Source organism: Bos taurus, chromosome 2, assembly GCF_002263795.3.
Source record: "Bos taurus isolate L1 Dominette 01449 registration number 42190680 breed Hereford chromosome 2, ARS-UCD2.0, whole genome shotgun sequence".
NCBI classification, from domain to species: domain Eukaryota; kingdom Metazoa; phylum Chordata; class Mammalia; order Artiodactyla; family Bovidae; genus Bos; species Bos taurus.
In genome coordinates, this window is record NC_037329.1 from 123,125,394 (window position 1) to 123,143,282 (window position 17,889).

Here is a 17,889-nt window from a genome sequence, read left to right on the forward strand (position 1 = left end):
GGTAGGACAACATTCTTCTACCACAGCTACCCCTCCCCCCACTTCCACATCCCCCCACCCCCAGGAGGAGGGGACCTGCCCTAGAACCTAGAACATGCAACTGGTTCGCAGGAGACCTAGGGCAGGGACACAGGCCTCTGACACCTACCCAGTGACCTTCCCAACACACCAATGAATCCTGGCTCCCAACTTTGGTGATAAAAGTGGCCACCAGATGGTCATCAGGTGATCAAGAAACAAAACACCCATGTTAGCCAAAGAAGACCCTCTCTTCAGTTTGGATCCTATTGTTAAACATCTGCCCTGTGCCATGTGCTGGGTCAGGGATTTTCTCATATAATCCTCTCAACAGCCCTATGGGATACCAATTACCCCCATTTTACAGATGGGATAGTTGAGGCTCAGAGTGATTAAATATGCTTGTCCAATGCTGCCCTGGTTAGTCATTTATAAGCTAGAATTCAAACCCAGGCCTCTCTGACTCTACCACCAACATTTTATGTAGCCTGAGATTTCCTTATTCTTATTGGGCAAAAAGGATCATCTCTCAAAACAGTACCAGTTGGATGGTTGTATCTGCTTGATGTGCTGCCTTGGAAAGGAGTTTGGGATGGAGTTCAAGGTCAGAGAGAAAGAGTGGTGGGATGGATTAGTGATGTCTGCCATGGGAATGCGGAAGCAGAACATGAGTGCTTGCATTTGCCATTTGCGCTGAAATCTTGCACATGTTAAAACCCACTGGGTCACGTGTCAGACTCCTGGGTGGGGCAGGGAACCTGTGAGTGCTGCCTGCTCGTGTGTATGATGGCTGTGCCATCTTTTTCTGCTTTCAGGCTTTGGATTCCCTAGTTGTCTGCTCTGCTCCAAGGGGTCACCAGCTTGCCACATCCCTAGGTTGGCACCGGGCCTGAAAGAGTTCAGAGGTGAGAAAGCACTTCATATCTAGGTGAAAATGATGGCTGCTAAGTTGCTGCTAAGTCACTTCAGTCGTGTCCGACTCTGTGCGACCCCATAGATGGCAGCCCACCAGGCTCCCCTGTCCCTGGGATTCTCCAGGCAAGAACACTGGAGTGGGTTGCCATTTCTTTCTCCAACGCATGAAAGTGAAAAGTGAAAGTGAAGTCACTCAGTCATGTACGACTCGTAGCGACCCCATGGACTGCAGCGCACCAGGCTCCTCTGTCCATGGGATTTGCCAGGCAAGAGTACTGGAGTGGGGTGCCATTGCCTTCTCCAGAAAATGATGGAGGAGAGTCAATTAAAGACAACTCCCCTCTCTCTAAACAAATGGAAGACAGCATATAATGAAACACAGAGAGCGGAGGCCTTGCTTTCATTATTATTTAGGCTAGAAACTGGCCACCACTCTATCCGTAAACTGAAGCATTTCTTCCAGGAACTGTGGCATCTAGACCCGAACAAATGAGGAATCAACGTACACTAACTTCCTTAAGCCAGTTTCCTTAAAATTCAATATCCCAGACATGATGGTTTATCTAAGAATCCTCTTAAAGTTCTCAGACCCAGAAAGACTCCTAGAGAAAAGGCAACCACCCCTGAGGGGAGATGGGAACAGGGCAGGGCGTAACCTTTAAGAGAATGATGTAGCCCAGGGACATGATATAAACAGATTGGAACCAACCAGGTCCAAGATGCGGAGTAGTAGTCTTCCACTGGACCTTGAGCCTAGTATTCTGTTCACACATCAGCATGCTAAGTGACACCGACCAGCGCCATGACTGTAAAGGTCAAAAGGTAGGTGCTGGTCCACTCCCTGGAATCCCCATCCCTTCCCCCAAATAGGTGGAATATTCTTCCCTCTCATTAACCCACGAAATCACCCAGGCCCATAAAAGCTGACAACCCCATACCGTGGTGCCTCTCTTGCCTTCTGAGACGGCCGAACTCTGTCTAAGGAGTGTGTTTCCTCCCTGAATAAACCTTCTTTCACTCTCCTATGGCTCACTCTTGGTTCTTTCCTGTGAGAAGTCAAGAAGCCACACTTGGTGGCCGTCCCAGGGACTTGGATGTGACCTGAGATGTGACTATACTCCTGTGTCCCACTCTCTTTTCTACAACAATCTCATCTTGGGGGGGTGGGCAAGCAAGCTGGAACGCCTCCTCTAACCCCTCACCCGTCATGGCTGAAGGCTGCTCACAGTTTATGAACACCTTAGCATTCCCAGCCAGTCCTCACGTGGAGACTGCCCAATGCTCACAGCTGGGCCCATCAGCATGCCCTGCAGTGGTGTTCCTACCTGTGAGGCATTATGAGCAGAGCAGGACCACCGCTGGGCAGGAGGGGTGCCCTGAAGTCCAGACACAGAGCAGAGAGCAACGCATGAGGAACTGGTCTTTTTGGTGGGATGTGGTAAAACATGTTGGCTCTGCCAGTGATGTCATCAGGATGGCCCAGGTGTGGGGGACTTGGTGTCTCTGAGGCTCTGGACACCTTCAAGTGCGTTGCTATAAACTCCACAGTGATGCAAGCCCTAACACTTGGAGAAGCATTCCTTGGAGCTGTGACCATGGCAGGGCTCCCAAGCTCCTGGATGCATAGCTGTCCTGGCTGGAGCTGCAAAGTGACCCTGCATGTACCCCTCCCCATGCTGGGTGCCCCCTGATACCACGTTCTCATTTCCTCTCCACTCACAGGTCAGATCCGGGATCTGGGCCCACGGACTTCACCGAAGACCTGAAGGAGTCGGAACTGCAGCTCCCCTTTTCTTCTTTTTCCTTCTGCAGCCTCAGCCACTTTGTCCTCAGGCCAGCGCTCCAGGCTCATAATTTCAAAGGCCTTTTAACTTTTCTAGGTCAGAATTTTATCGCTTTTGGCCAAAGGCCACTTTGAAATTTACAGAGTGAAGAGTAGGCACAACAAGGTCTTTGGAGTAAGTGACGGGGCTCAGGACGGAGTACGTGGGGCTGATTCAGCAGCTCCATCTGGACTGATTATACCTGCTTTTCCCGCAGCCCTGACCCGACCCAGGTGGCAGACACAACGCATCAAGCAGGGCTGTGATTTCTCTCTTCCCCCAGTGGAGCCTGGGGTACCATCACTGCCAAGGGGCTTCTGGAGGCCTCGGGCTGGGCAGATTGGGAGGTGCCAGAGGGAGGGCAGTGCTGTGGGCAAGGGTTGGGAGTTGGGGGGCTAGGGCTCAGGGTCCATGGCCTGCTCTGTCCCCAGCGTGCACTTGTGAGTTGTAGGTGAGATGCAGACCCCTCCAAGTCTCAGCGTCCCCATCCAGCGTCCCCATGGGGGAATCACACACCTTCAAGTGGCTGTGTCAAAGTTTCAGTGGGGTGATGCAGATGGCATCTGTGTGCCTGGCACAGGTCAGCTTCCAGGTACCTTGAACTCAAGGGTTCCAGAACTTTCTATCAACTCCCAATCTCCTGGTGATGCAAAGTTAGGAAGCAAATACAGATAGTAGTGTTGTCTCTCACTGAACCATGAACCAGGACCCTGAGGTGAGGTCTGGGGACTGTAATGGGAGAGAATAGAGCTGAGGCTCCTGCCCTGACCCAGCGGGGCTCCCTTGGATCTGCAGGGATGTGGGTCTGTGGGGATGCAGGTCCTGTGGCCGGATAGAGGCTGGGCATGGATAGAGGAGGGGCTGTAGACGGGGTGGTGGAGCACCACTGGGGTGGCAGAGTCACAAACACCCAGGACTTCCGGATTTCTTCCTGGGCCACAGGACTCTGAAGCTGAGTCCCTCGTGGGGAGCTGGTGTGAGTGAGTCAGCAGGGCCCTCCCCACCCAGGATTCCCCAGGAACTGGGAAGTAGGGAGAGGACTGGGGGTGGGGCTGGAGCCGAGAGCAGAGTCTGAGCCTCACTTGACACCCTGGAGAAGGGCAGTGGTGGTTGCTGCCGCAGGGCTGCTGGGAAGAGGGCATGGTGGCCATGGGTGGAGGTAAGCGCAGCTGGCACTGCTGGGAGGGCAGGTGGAGCAGCAGGGGAGATGGGAAAGGAGTGAACTAGCTGGGACAGTGGTTCCCAGCGGCTGGAGGGCAGCACACTTATTCAGTGAGAGCGAAAGTGAAGTCGCTCAGTTGTGTCCGACTCTTTGTGACCCCACCAACTGTAGCCTACAAGGCTCCTCCATCCATGGGGTTTTCCAGGCAAGAGTACTGGAGTGGGTTGCCATTTCCTTCTCCAGGGGATCTTTCCCACCCAGGGATCGAACCCAGGTCTCCTGCACTGTAGGCAGATGCTTCACCATCTTAGCCAGGGAGATGGTTAAATACAGATTCCCCAGCCCCACCTCTTCCCAGAGGTTCTGGTGCCTGAGTCTGGGGAGAGTCCTGGGATCTGCATGTTAATAAGCCCCACCCCTACTCAGGAGGCTGCCCACCACACTTTGGGGGCCTTGAGGTGTCTTCTTGGGTCTTGAGCTGAAATTGGAAGACACTGCATGGGCCAGGGTTTAGGCAGCTGATGGGTGAAGGTGAGGGGAGCATGGGTGGCCTGGGGCAAATCACTGTCCCTCTGAACCCCAGTTTCCTGATCTAAGAAATCAGAAGTAATGCTGACCCTCTCTGGATGTGACATTTAAAGGAAGGCAGACCAGTCACCCTGAGTCTGCCCTCAAGAATCTGTTCTCAATAAACCTCTCTGCTCTCCCTGCTTTCTGTAAATACCCTCCCTGTCCCCTGGGCACAGGTCCCCCTCCCTGAGGTCAGCCCCAGGGACAACATAGCCATTGCCCAGCTCTGGCACACTCTGAGATCTGCCAGGATGGGGGTAAGTAGGGCCAAGTGCCAGCCGGCCCTCCCTGGGCAGTGTCTTTCAAAATAAACCATGTTTCCTGGTGACCCAAATGAAAAACATACTGCTTGCAAAGTGCTGCTCAAACAGAATTACCCAAACCTTTTATCATCAGAGCCGGAGTCTCACGGTGGACATCTGGCAAAGGTGTCAATTGTCATAATTAATTAAACTTTCCCCAGATTCCTGGCACCACAGTCTGTCAGCAGGAGCCACCTGCCTCCTCTGCAAGGATAGGGGATGGAGAGGGATTGACCTCTTGCCTGGGTGCAATCCCCAGCCGTAGGAGCTTGGGGGGTCTCCGTGGCCCCAGAGGAGCAGCTTCATCCAGGGAAAGCAGTGCTTACCCCACGCCCTTTGTTGATGGTTTCTGAGACCTCAGAGCAGGAGGTGTCTTCAGATAATAATAACATCTGAAGTATAACCGTGATCATGATCTCATGGCTCTTGTGTGCTGAGCACCTACTGTGTGCCAGGCCCAAGAGATTGTTTAACCCTATTGACCAAGGTGACCACATGATTTATCGTCCCACTGGGACTCTTCCCAGAGTGAAGGGAGTGCCTGGACAGGGTAGTTCCTCCACTTCAAGTCTCAGCTGGGATGTCACCTCCCCTGAGCTCCTCCTGACCACCCTGCACCTCCACACTGTTCTGGGTCCCCGTGCTGTCTACTCGTCTCCTCTCCTGTTGCAGTCGTTATGACCACCAGCCCATCACGAACTGCGTGAGTCATTGGGGTGTCTGTCACCTCTCCCCGTGACTGCCTGGGGCAGTGAGGCAGGGCCTGGGTCTCTTGTGCCCGCTGCTGCACCCCATGCCAAGTTCATAGTAGCTGCTCACCAAATGCTGGAGGTGTGGGGATGGGGGGACACGTGGATGGGCAAGTGAGCGAATTAATGAAAAATCGTGACATGAAGGGACTGGGCTCTGAGTTCGCGCCTCCTCTCTGAAGTCTTTGCCAGGTGAAGCTCTCTTCTGCGATCTCTCAGGCCTGCAAGAGAGGGTGCCGCTGGGGTCTGGGCCCAGCTGCTCAGGCTGAGGAGTCAGTCCCCTGGCGGGTCAGAGTCAGTCTGCAGAGAACCGACTGTCTCCACCGAGTGACACCCCGGCTCGTACGTTGAGGACATTGTGCTGATTGGCTCTGAGGAGCAGGAAGTAGCAGGTACTTTAGATGCCCTAGTGGGAGGTGCCAGACAAACCAGGTCTGGAGGCCCGCCACCGCAGCATCTGCCGGTTTGTGGCAGAAACCGAGAAGGTTCTGAGGCAGCTTCAGCCTGCAGTGCAAACAGCTCTGCCGTGAGGGCCATGACCCAGCAGATCTAAGGGCACTTGAAATGTCTGTGGACAAGGTGGGGCAGTATGGAGCCTCTGGGCGGCACGCACAGGGGAATTCCGGTTCAGATCTGCAGGATTTCAGAGCTAATCGCAGCTCTCCACTGCAGATAACTGCACACCTTTTGAGAATGGCTCCTGGCTTGCTAGGGGGTCTTGGTAGAAAATAAATATTTAACTAGGGGACATCAGGTGATCACATATCCTGAGCTTTCCATCGTGACCTGGGTACTTTCTTTCTTTTTTTTTAAAATTAATTTATTTATTTTAATTGGAGGCTAATTACTTTACAACATTGTAGTGGTTTTTGCCATACACTGACATGAATCCGCCATGGTGTACATGTGTTCCCTATCCTGAACCCCCCTCCCACCTCCCTCCCCATCCCCTGCCTCGGGGTCATCCCAGTGCACTAGCCCTGAGCACCCTGTCTCATGCATCGAACCTGGACTGGCGATCTATTCCACAAATGATAATATACATGTTTCAATGAAATTCTCTCAAATCATCCCATCCTCACCTTTTCCCACAGAGTTCAAAAGACTGTTCTTTACATCTGTCTCTTTTGCTATCTCACATATAGGGTCATCGTTACCATCTTTCTAAATTCCACATATATGTGTTAATATACTGTATTGGTGTTTTTCTTTCTGAGTTACTTCACTCTGTATAATAGGCTCCAGTTTCATCCACCTCATTAGAACTGATTCAAATGGATTCTTTTTAATAGCGGAGTAATATTTCATTGTCTATATGTACCACAGCTTTCTTATCCATTCATCTGCAATGGACATCTAGGTTGCTTCCATGACCTGGCTATTGTAAACAGTGCTGCGATGAACATTGGGGTACACGTGTCTCTTTCAATTCTGGTTTCCTCCGTGTATATGCCTAGCAGTGGGATTGCTGGGTCATATGGCAGTTCTATTTCCAGTTTTTTAAGGAATCTCCACACTGTTGTCCGTAGTGGCTGTACTAGTTTGCATTCCCACCAACAGTGTAAGAGGGTTCCCTTTTCTCCACACCCTCTCCAGCATTTATTGTTTGTAGACTTTTTTGACAGCAGCTATTCTGACTGGCGTGAGATGGTACCTCATTGTGGTTTTGATTTGCATTTCTCTGATAATGAGTGATGTTGAGCATCTTTTCAAGTGTTTGTTAGCCACCTGTTTGTCTTCTTTGGAGAAATGTCTGTTTAGTTCTCTGGCCCATTTTTTGATTGGCGACCTGGGTATTTTTTGACCGTAAGGTTGGGAGCGCACAATCTTTCATATGGAAGAGGGATAGGCGATGAGCTCAGAAGAGTGTGGATCATGCCAGCAAGTCACATGGGCAGGCAGCTCAGACTCCTTCAAAACCAGCTCCTGCCACATCACTTCCTTCCCTTAGTCCCTGCAGATGGCCGCCTGGGGCTTCCGTGTGACCAGCTGACTGATGAAGAGAGGACTTGAGCCTGCTTTACAGGTGTGTCCGCACAGTGGGCTGGTACCACTGGGAAGTAGACAGCTACCCCACTTCCAACCCATGTGGGGGTGACGCTGAAAGACAGTGGTGAACCAAAATCCTTCCAGGGGGCAGAATTTGGAGTGGTACATCTGAAAGTCCACCAAGTCTAGAGTAAGAGAAAGCCATAGACTCATATGCATGGCCAGTGGTTTGGCAGATGGTCAGGGACTTGGAAGGAGTAGGATTGAAGACCAGTGATGAGATAGTCTGGGAAGATGTCTGGCTGGACATCTCAGATGTTCTAATCGCTGAAGATATTTGTGTCCCAAGTGAATGTTCACCAGAGGGAATCCACTGTAGATGAGATCCCAAATAATCAGATGGCAAAAAAGAAACTTTGCACACAGCCTCCTTTCCCGCGGCCACCCCAATGCTTGCTCCATGGGCATGTGAACAAGTAGCTATGGAGTCGGCTGGGACTGTCTGTCATCAAAGCAGAACTGATAAGAGCCTAACAGCAGAGACCAGCACCGAGGCCCCAACGTGGCACCCATTCCCAGCAGGACCTGCCGGCCACCTGGTGGCCGGTTGACAGCACTGGACATCTTCAGCATGGAGGGGGAAGGGATTCACCCCTGTTGGAATAAACGCACGTTCTGGGTCTGGATTTGTGTTTCCTGCAACATCATCCATCAACTCCAAAATGCCTTAGCCTCCACCACAGCATTCCTCATGGGGCTGCTTCTGATCAGGGAACTCATGATACAGAAGGAAAGTGCAGCCATTGGCTCGTGTCTGTGGGGTTAACTGGTCTTACCACATGCCTGGAAGTGGCTGGCCTAACTGAAAGATGGAATGGCTACTTGGGGCTCAGTTGTGGAGCCAATCAGGAGATAACACCCTGAAAACTTGGAGTTCTTGCTGATGGGATGCAGACTATGCTTTGAATCTAAGGCCGTTATCTGTGCTGGCTCCCTGGCTCCTGCTCCTGGCTGCAGGGGAACCAGCACCCCTGGACTCCAGGAGATGAGGTGGGAGTGGCTCCCGTCACTATTATACCGAAGAGCTTGGAGTTTGGTCCCATCCTGGCAACTTTGAACTAAGGGCATAAGGCTTCCACTGGGGGACACATCAATGGCTCTGGAAGATGAGACTGCCACCTGGCCATTTGGGACTTAATGCTGCTGAACCAACAGTCAAGAAAGAGGTTAATCTGCTTTCTGGAATGATTGATCTCGATTGCCAAAGGGAAACTGGGCTGCTACTACACATGGGGGAAAGATGGGGAGGAGAATCTGGGTCAGGGGTTTCTGCAAGTCATCCCTTAATGCCTTCAGGTCCCATTGGAAAGGATAATGGAAAACTAAAGCATCCCTCTCCCATCCCAACAAAGGCAGGATGACTGAGGACTCAGACTATTCAGCAGCGAAGATTTTGTCACACCACCAGGTGAAAAGCCTGATCATTTGAGCATTTGGACAAGGAAGGGGTTGATTAGGGGGCTATGGAGTGAGTGAGGAAGAAGGAAGCCACAGTACCAACTATGGCCTCAAGATGAGCATAAAAAATCATGAAAAATCAGCAGTAGCTTTGCATATTTTCAATTTGCTTCCCACATACCTGTTTTACCCATGGATGCTAGTCCCTTTCTTCTATTTTTTCTCATTTTAATTTTATATACAAGGGGTTGCAAGTTAACTCAGAAATTTAGTCTTTGGTAACAGAACAGTCAGCAAACCGTGTCTGAATCAGAGGAGTAAGTTATAGCTAGCAATGGATTCAACGTGTCTTAGGACTGTGGGCCTCCTTGTTTTAGAGAAAAATCTGGTTCACTTAAAAGATACATAGCTGCCTTTTGTAGGCTGGAGATAGAGTTCCTTTGCTGTTGAATGGGAATTCAAAGACGTGTACACGTGTACTTATGAGTACACGTGACTAGCCGAAGATGTGGACCATGCCAGTTTCAAAGTTACTGCATCTCAGCTCCAATTCACTCAGATTTGTGGGGATGGAAATGGGCATCACTTTGCAGCTTTTCCCTTTTCCAGCTTAACTTTCCATGCTAAACTTTGTCAGTAGAGGGCAGTGGAGAGACGTCCATCCGCGGTCTGGTGCACACTCTGGCTCAGTAGGCTGTTGCAGGGGCACTGGCCTCCCCAGCACCCAGGTCCCGTAGGGAACATGGATGTTTTAACAGAAAGAAGCTCCGTGTTGCATGAGACTTCTCCAGCATCCTGCTCCTGCAGCGCAACTGGCTTTCCCGGGGCCTGACCCTGTAGTACACATTGGGTCTTGTAATTAAGCCCTGCAAGGGGGAGAGCAGAGTGGGCTGCTGGCAGAGGGGTGGCCTTGCAATCTGGGGAGAGTCAAAGTCAATCCCTTCCCCTCCCTGAGAACTGAGCACTAGTTCAAAGCACCCCCCACATCCCTTCCCCCGCCTCCTTTCATCTTCAAAGCAGCCCTGGAGTTGGATCACTGCTGTTTATTCCTGAAAAAGAGGCCCAGCGGGGGAGGTAAAAAGCCCAGGGTCAAGTGGCTATTGGTAGAGGTCCCAGTGGCTGGAGGTTTCTCCCAATAGCTTCCAAAGGTGATTTCATAGCAGATGCATCCAGGGAGTCACCTCGCTAGAAACAGCATTCCTTGGCATCCTTAAAGAATGGATTTCTGGAAATTCTGGAGGGCAGACTCCAGCAAGTTCACCTGTGTGGCATCACGGGGACTTCCCTGCCACTAAGCGAGCTACAACTCTGCCCTCTCCTTCAGGGTGTGGGCTCTTCCTTGGTACCCTGTCTCAGCCCTAGAGGTAGTGGCTGAGACATATATTTGCATTTCTGGATTTGAAAGCACTGATAGCATTCTTTTCACTTCCTACTAGCCAATTCCTTGTTACTCTGATCCACGGTTGCAATGAAGATTATTTGTGTTGAACTTTCCCTGTTTGGGCTTCCCTAGTGGCTCAGATGGAGAAGAATTTGCCTGCAATGTGGGAGACCCGGGTTGGGGAGGTCCCCCTGAGAAGGGAATGGCAACTCGCTCCAGTATTCTTGCCTGGAGAGTCCCATGGACAGAGGAGCCTGGCGGGCTACAGTCCCCGGTTGCAGAGTTGGACAAGACTGAGTGGCTAACACTTTCCCTGTTCACGTTCCTGTGTGGTTCCTGTCTCCTGGAGGGTCCTGCACTGATGCCCCAAGGCCGGTAGGCAGGCAGAGTGCCCTGCAGGGTGGCCAGAGGGCAGGAAATGCTCAGGGACTTTGAAAGCCAGAGCCTGGTGTTCAACCACCCACAGAGGCAGGGAGGAGGAGGAAGGATGCAGGTGAATCAGAGGAGGGGCTGCAGGTCCCAGGTCCACCACTGATAGGGGCATGGCCCTGGGCCTGTCCCCTCCCCCGCTGGGCCTCCTTTTCAGGAATAAACAACAGCACACTCCAACTCCAGGGCTGCTTGGAAGATGAAAGGAGGTGGGGGAAGGGATGTGGGGGCGCTTTGAACCAGGGCTCAGGGCTCCGGGAGGGGGAGAAGGGGCTGACTTTGACTCTCCCCAGAGTGCAAGGCCACCCCTCTGCCAAGCAGCCAGGGCTTAATTACAGGACCCAGTCAACCAATCCTGAGACTTGGGCTGTTAACCCCTTCTGAGTCAGCCTGTCTCTGCAGGGCGTGGGAGGTGGTGCCTACAAGAGCCAGGAGTTGAAGTCTTCCCAATGTGCAGGGGTCAAGGAGATCAACCTCTGGGAGACTTGGTTTCCTTAAGTTCTCACTTTACTTCTCTGTCACAAATCTTTTTTGAGCCCCTGTTACATGATGGGCACCTGCTGAGGGGAGTGGGGAGTGAAACTGACCCAGCCATGGACATCAGAGACAAGCAGGGAGGGCAGACGGGGATAAATAACCACCCAGCATGCAGAAATGCCCACTAGGGATGGGGGTGGTGAGAAGGGCACCAGTGGGAGTGACCTTGGACTAGCCTCTTCTCTCTTTGCACCTCAGTTTCCTCATCTGTAAAATGGGGCCAGTCATACCTCCACCGAGGGCGGGGTGGGGGCGATGTGAAGGTGAAATGCAGTCTCACCTATAAAGTGCTCAGCAGGTGCTGGCATGCGTGGTGGGTGCCCAGCACTGGTTATTATTATGATTATTATTCTACGTTTCTTCAGCAGAGGCACACACATTAGTGGGAACTAATCCCTAATTTGTTGTGTGATCTCAGGCAAGCTGCTTCCGTCTCTGTTCTCAGCTTCTCCCTCTGAGCACAGAGGTGTAAGGGGGCTCCCCACTCAGATGGGGGTCAGGTTCCAAGTCCATGTCAGGGCCCAGGGCTCCTCCCCAGCCTAGGGCTCCCAGAGGAGGACGAGGTCACAGCAGAGGTCACTGGGCTGAGGAGGAAAGGTGGGGTCTGTCTTCTCTGAAAACTCTCATTGTCTGTGGGATGAAACTGGCTCAGGAACCACATCCCCCTCCTTGTCCCGCCAGCCACTGGCCACTCTGCAACCTTTTCTCAACCCTCTGCCCAGGCTCTGGCTCAGCTGGCCACACTGCAGCCTGGCCTCAGAGAGTAATTCTAGATGAGAGGATTGGGGCTGACTGGAGAGGTCCTTGGACAATCCAGGTGATGCCCCATTTCATGGAGGAGTAAACTGAGGCCCAGGGCTTAGCCCCTCTCACCATGCTGCCTTCACCCCTTCCACAAAGCATGGCACACAGCAGGCATCTAGTAAAGATCTGTGGGATGCGATGGTGGATTGATGAATGACTGAGACAGGAGTGCCTGCTGCAGGCCTGGAACTGGGGGTGCGGCAGGGAAGTGCCTGCAGGAGCCCAGCTACTTTCTAGGCTGCTGCACAAAAGCTGACTCCGACGCCTGCAGGAGGCTCTGTTAATCCCCAGCTCCAGCTTTTCCTCCTTGCTACTGCCTATCCTGGGTGTGCATGACTGTGTGTGTGTGCACACGCACGCATGTATATAGAGAGATGCAGCAGCAAGCATCTGGTCTGTGCGCTGCCAAACTGGAGGGAAGTGGTTCCCGGAGGCGTGGAGGTGGGTATTTATTGGGAGTTCCCAGGGTCTGCTTGCAGGGCAGAGACGCAGCCCTTGGAACCGGATTGAGTCCCTCAGGTCTCCTGTCAGGGTGGAGGGATACTGAAGGGAGACAACGGGAACAGCAGGGACTTTGGGAGAGGGAGAACAAGAGGAGGAAAACTCACACACACAGTCACAGGAGTAAGCTGCAGGGAGCGCTGGCTGCTTGCCTCTTCCAGGAAGCCTCCCTTTTACCTTGCCTTGGACTGGGATCCTGGAGCCTACATTCAGCACCCGCTTCCCAGCTGCCTGGACTAATCTGGAACTTCCAGCTGGTTGACTGGCTGTGCCTGGGTCTGTCCCCCACGTGGACAGGAGGCACCATGGCCATGTCTACCTCTCTCATGGTGGATGGGATTTTGAACATCAATCAAAGGGTCGTCTGTTCACAGAGTGGAAGGTAGAGGTTCAGAGAGTCTGAGTGACCCGTCCAAGGTCACACAATGCCAAGGGCAGAATCAGGATTCAACCCAGGTTGATCTGACCCTGAGGTCTGGGCTCTGACATACTCACTGAACTGAACCACTAAATTAATCAGTTTCAAAGGGGAAAGGGCTTCCTCTCAGGGTGACTGGGAAGGGTCCATCCAGAAACAGGTGGACTTCTTAGAACCCCAGCAAACTCTTACTCAACCTTCAGAGCCCAGCTAGCATGTCCACTTCGTTACTCCAGCTGCAGGGTCCAGCCGCAGTCTGGCACACAGTGGGCACAGGAGAGATTTGTTATCCATTCATTCATTCCTTCACTCATCCATTCACTCATTCATTCATTACAAAGTCTGCACTGAGCCTCCACTACCTCCAGGGCATATTCTAAAGGCTATAGCAGCATCAAGCAGTCAGACAAAGTTCCTCCTCTGAGAATTCTATTAAACAAACCCACAAATTAGTGTGTAATTATAACTTGTGTTAAGCTGTGAAGGAGAGGAAATAGATTTGAGAGAGAATCTTAGGAGGAAGACACTAATTTGGAATGGGGGACGGTGATCAGAGAAGGTTCTCTGAGGAGGGAGGTTTAGATTAAAAAAAAGAAAACAAAAAACCCTGAAGTCCGAAGAAGTAACCAAGCCAAAAAGGGGGTCAGGGGGCTTTTAGAAGCTGGGTCACCCTAGTTCTAGTGGCCAGGAAGGGAGGGGAACTGACCTGAGAACAGGTAAGTGTTGCCAGTCAGGAAATGACGGGGCAGTAGTTTGAACTGATGACTCTGCAGATGGATGGAGAGTAGGTAGGGGCAAGCGTGGAAGTGGGGAGACCAGTGAGGAGGCCGTGGAGGACCCAGGAAGGGAAGACTGGGCTGAGTGAGGTTGGGGGTGGGAGACAAAGAAGAGGGGAGACACGTCAAATGCATGGTTGGATTGATAAGAGTGGCCATGGCTGGGGCAGGCGATGGCAATGGTAGTGGGTGAGGAGACAGCAAGCTGTCCCCCTGTCCTGATCTCCCCAGGACTCCTGTCAGCCCAGGCTCTAGGATCAAGGGCGGGGGTCATCCTCATCCCTCATCCCTCAGGATCAGGAACCCAGGCTTGAAAAATGCCAAAACCCAGCATAAGTCATCTGTCCCTCTCTTGGCCATGGAGTGCCACCCTCCCCCCCACCCCGCAGGAGTCCCCGAGGGGCTGGAGGTGGGTCAGGAAGGAGTCAGGTATAGGGATGAGGGACTAGTGTCCTGACTCTCCCTGTCCTGATGGGGAGGGTGACCTTGGGCAAGACTCTCCTCCCAGACCCCCACGGGAGAACGGCTGCAAGAGGGCAAAGGGGTCTGGGTCAGGTGATCCCAGGGCGGCTCGAGACCCCACCCTCCCGGTGTGGCCTCACTTGGGAGGAAGGGTTAATGCGTGAGGTGCTCTGATGGTGCTGCTGGCCTGTCTGTTCCTCCTCTCCTGTGATTAATTCAGTTTGGTAAAGCGGTATTTACGCTGGAAATTTAATCGTCATTTCTGATGGCAAAGGAATAGAAAAATAAATTGAAAGTGTCAGACGATGCATTAGGGTGGGTGATGAAGTGGAGCGGGGGCCGCCTACCTGGCCTCCCCATTGGGCGATTTACAGAACCAAGAAATTAGCCAAGTTTATGTTTCTGCAACTGCAGGATCAAGAAGAAGGGAGAGGGAGGCAAGGGGGTAGGGAGGCGAGAGAGGAGAGGAGTCCAGCCTGGAGGCGGAGGCAGCATTAGCGTCACTGGGTCCAGCCCAGAGAGGGGCAGGGCCTGTCTGTGATGACACAGGAGCTCAGTGAGGCTCCCTCCTCCCACCGCCAGGTCAGGGGAGGGTCCTGAGGGGTCCGGTCTCCCAGGAGTGGGTGGTCTTGGCAGTACTGATCCAGGGTCCATTCATCTGGGAGGGTAGCCCCCATCGCCCCCAGCTGCCCCTCTGCCTCAGGGAGGGGGGCCCCACCTGTGAGAGGGGCCACCTCACCAGGGGTCTCTGTCGGGACACCTTGAGCGCATGTTTCTGTGAGTTTGCAGGGACTCCATCTCCTCGGGAGTTCCCAGTCTCTCCCAGAGGCTCCTGTCCAGGGAGGACTAGGCTCCCCCAGCCGACAGTGGGCTTCTTAACATGGGGCTCTGTTCTCCAGTGAGCTAGCATCTCCTTAGAACAAGCTCTGAGGCTGCCACGATGCTGGGGACTCCCTGCAGCACCCCCCACCCACCCCACCCCCCACCTCCATGGCTGCCCCGGGCCTTGGGCATTGTTGTCCAGCCCTCCCGCCAAGTTGGTTGGGACCCAGGGTGGGCCGAGTCTGTGCGTAATTTGCCAGTGAGAAAAAAGGCTTCAGGAAGGGAAATTAACAATGAGGAAGCAGGGGCCCTGCTGGGCCTCCAGGGTCCTGGCCATCAATCCCAGGGGCAGATCTGTACCTGGAACCCACTCCCCAGGACCCTCACTGCATCATCTGTCACCGATCCCCACCTCCTGCGGCCTGCCCCTGATAAGGTCCTGCCTCCCTCCCGTCCCCCTCTCCCCAACTACTGCACACGCACCATTGTGCACACACGCCATTTCGCACCCACGAGCTCATGCAGCCTCACGTGCACACATGCACACACATGTTCCCCCAGCCCCCGAGGTGTGTGTCCGCATGCACATTTGCCCCACAGCCTCCTTTCTTCAACAATGTCCCTGTTCGTAACTCTTGTTTCTAGGTGTGACGTGAAATTCACCATTGGTTTTAAAGCTGAGAGAAGAGATGGGCAAGGAGGAGCCAAATCTCATTTTAATTATCTGCGGCAGGTCCCAGTTTTTCAGGTGATAGTTATAATAATTAAAAATTCTGTTATCAGCTCTGGTAGGGGAAGTTTCTGCCCATGCAGTCAGCTTCAGGGCCACGAGCAGGCACAGTGGACCGATAACGAGACCCAGCTCCCCCCTTCCCCGCTCCAACTCTGTCCCAAGGTGATTCTGCTGGATGAAGATTCTGAACCTGGAAGGGGAGGACAGTGAGCTCAGAGAGAGGAAACCACCAGCTACTCATCCAAGGCGGGTGCACATGACCAGGTGACTCTCGCCTGTAGAGTCTGTGGGCCCTTGGGTGGGCCTGAAGAGTCAAGGGGGCCCAGGAGGGCTCAACCTCCACTGCGAGCTGAGGCTTGTCCTGGGACCTGGATAGTATGAAACTAGCGTCTCCTTGGGCTTCCCTGGTAGTTCAGCTGGTAAAGAATCCGCCTGCAATGCAGGAGACCCTGGATCGATTCCTGGGTCAGAAAGATCCCCTGGAGAAGGGCATGGCAACCTACTCCAGTATCCTTGCCTGGAGAATCCCCATGGACAGAGGAGCCTGGCGGGCTGCAGTCCATGGGGTTGCAAAGAGTTGGACACGACTGAGTGTCACTAGACACCTAGACACCAGGTCAGGGACCCATAGAAGTCAGGGCTGGCAAGGGCCCCAGGAACACAGTGTCTCCTTAGCACAAGCCCTGACTCCTTCTCTAGGGAGTGACCTCACTGTGTGTCACTGACTTACGCTGCATTGCCTCGGCTCCTGGCCACCTGCAAACACCTTTCCCACCAGCTCCTCACGGCAGCCACCCAACAACCCCACCATGACGGAAGCTCAAGAGAGCAGAGGCTTCACCACTGTCCATCTCTGTATTCTCAATGCCCAGACCAGGACCTGGCACATAGCAGGCTCCAAAGAAATGTTTGTTTAAGGACTACTAGAATGTGTAAGTAATAATGTGTGGGGATGAGAATGCCAAGAGGTACGCGTTCTCATCCCCCATTTAACAGGGGAGGCGTCTGAGGCTCAGAGAGGTGACGTGCTTGGCCAAAGTCACACAGCTGGTGGTGGAGGGGCGCGGGTAGGGATTAGGAAGAGGAGGGTCAGTATAGGACTGGGCGAGCAGCATGGATCTTGGAGAGAGAGGGCCAGAGCTAGCCAGCATTTAAACAATGAATCACCTTTTACCAGGCTCTAGTCATTCCTGGGGTCAGATGTGTGAAGCCCAGTGGCAGTAGCCTTGGTGAGGGGAGGAGAAAGGGACCAGGGAGCAGACTTACTTGCAAAAAGACCCAACGTCCTCCAATCAGCTGGGCTCTCAGGGGCGGGGACACCAGAGCCTGGCCAATCACTAGGAGGCTAGAGCAGAGGCAGGTGGAGCAGAGCCGGGCACTAAACCTGGTGTGTTCAGAATGGTCCCTCCCTACTGGCTTTTTGCTCCTTGACCTCCTTGAGTTCTCCTCCCCACATCCAGGGCAGGAATAATCACCTTCATTTTGCAGATGAGGCAGCTGAGGCCCAGAGAGGCCAAGTGACTTGCCCAAGGTCACACAGCCAGTCAGCAGCACCAGAACTGAGCCAGGCCCTGATTCCAATGCTGAGTCCTGCTCTTCTGATTTCCTCTGGGCTGCCCTGGCCCAGGGTCCTGCTAGGTACTGCCTCCCCTGGCCTGTCCTCTGTGACCATCAGCCCCTCTTTCCATCATACATCCCCACCCAAAACTCAGCTCAGAGCTGCTGCCCCCTCCCAAGCTGCCTCTCCAGCCTCCATCCCTGAGCCCCAGACCCTTTGCTTCAGTTGCCCCCAGACACCTAGACACCAGGTCAGGGACCCACAGAAGGTCAGGGCTGGCAAGGGCCCCAGGAACATCAGGACCATCCCTGGGGGCCGAAGTGGGAGCAGTGGTCCCTCAGCACCATGCTGTGCCCCTGCCCCCCCTATAAAGCCCCCAGAGCCTGGCTTGGGTGCTGCTCTCCTCCCAGCAGCCCTCCCCCTGCTTCCTGCCTCACTCACACGTCCCAGCAGATTCTGCAAATCCAGGTCTAAGGTTTGAT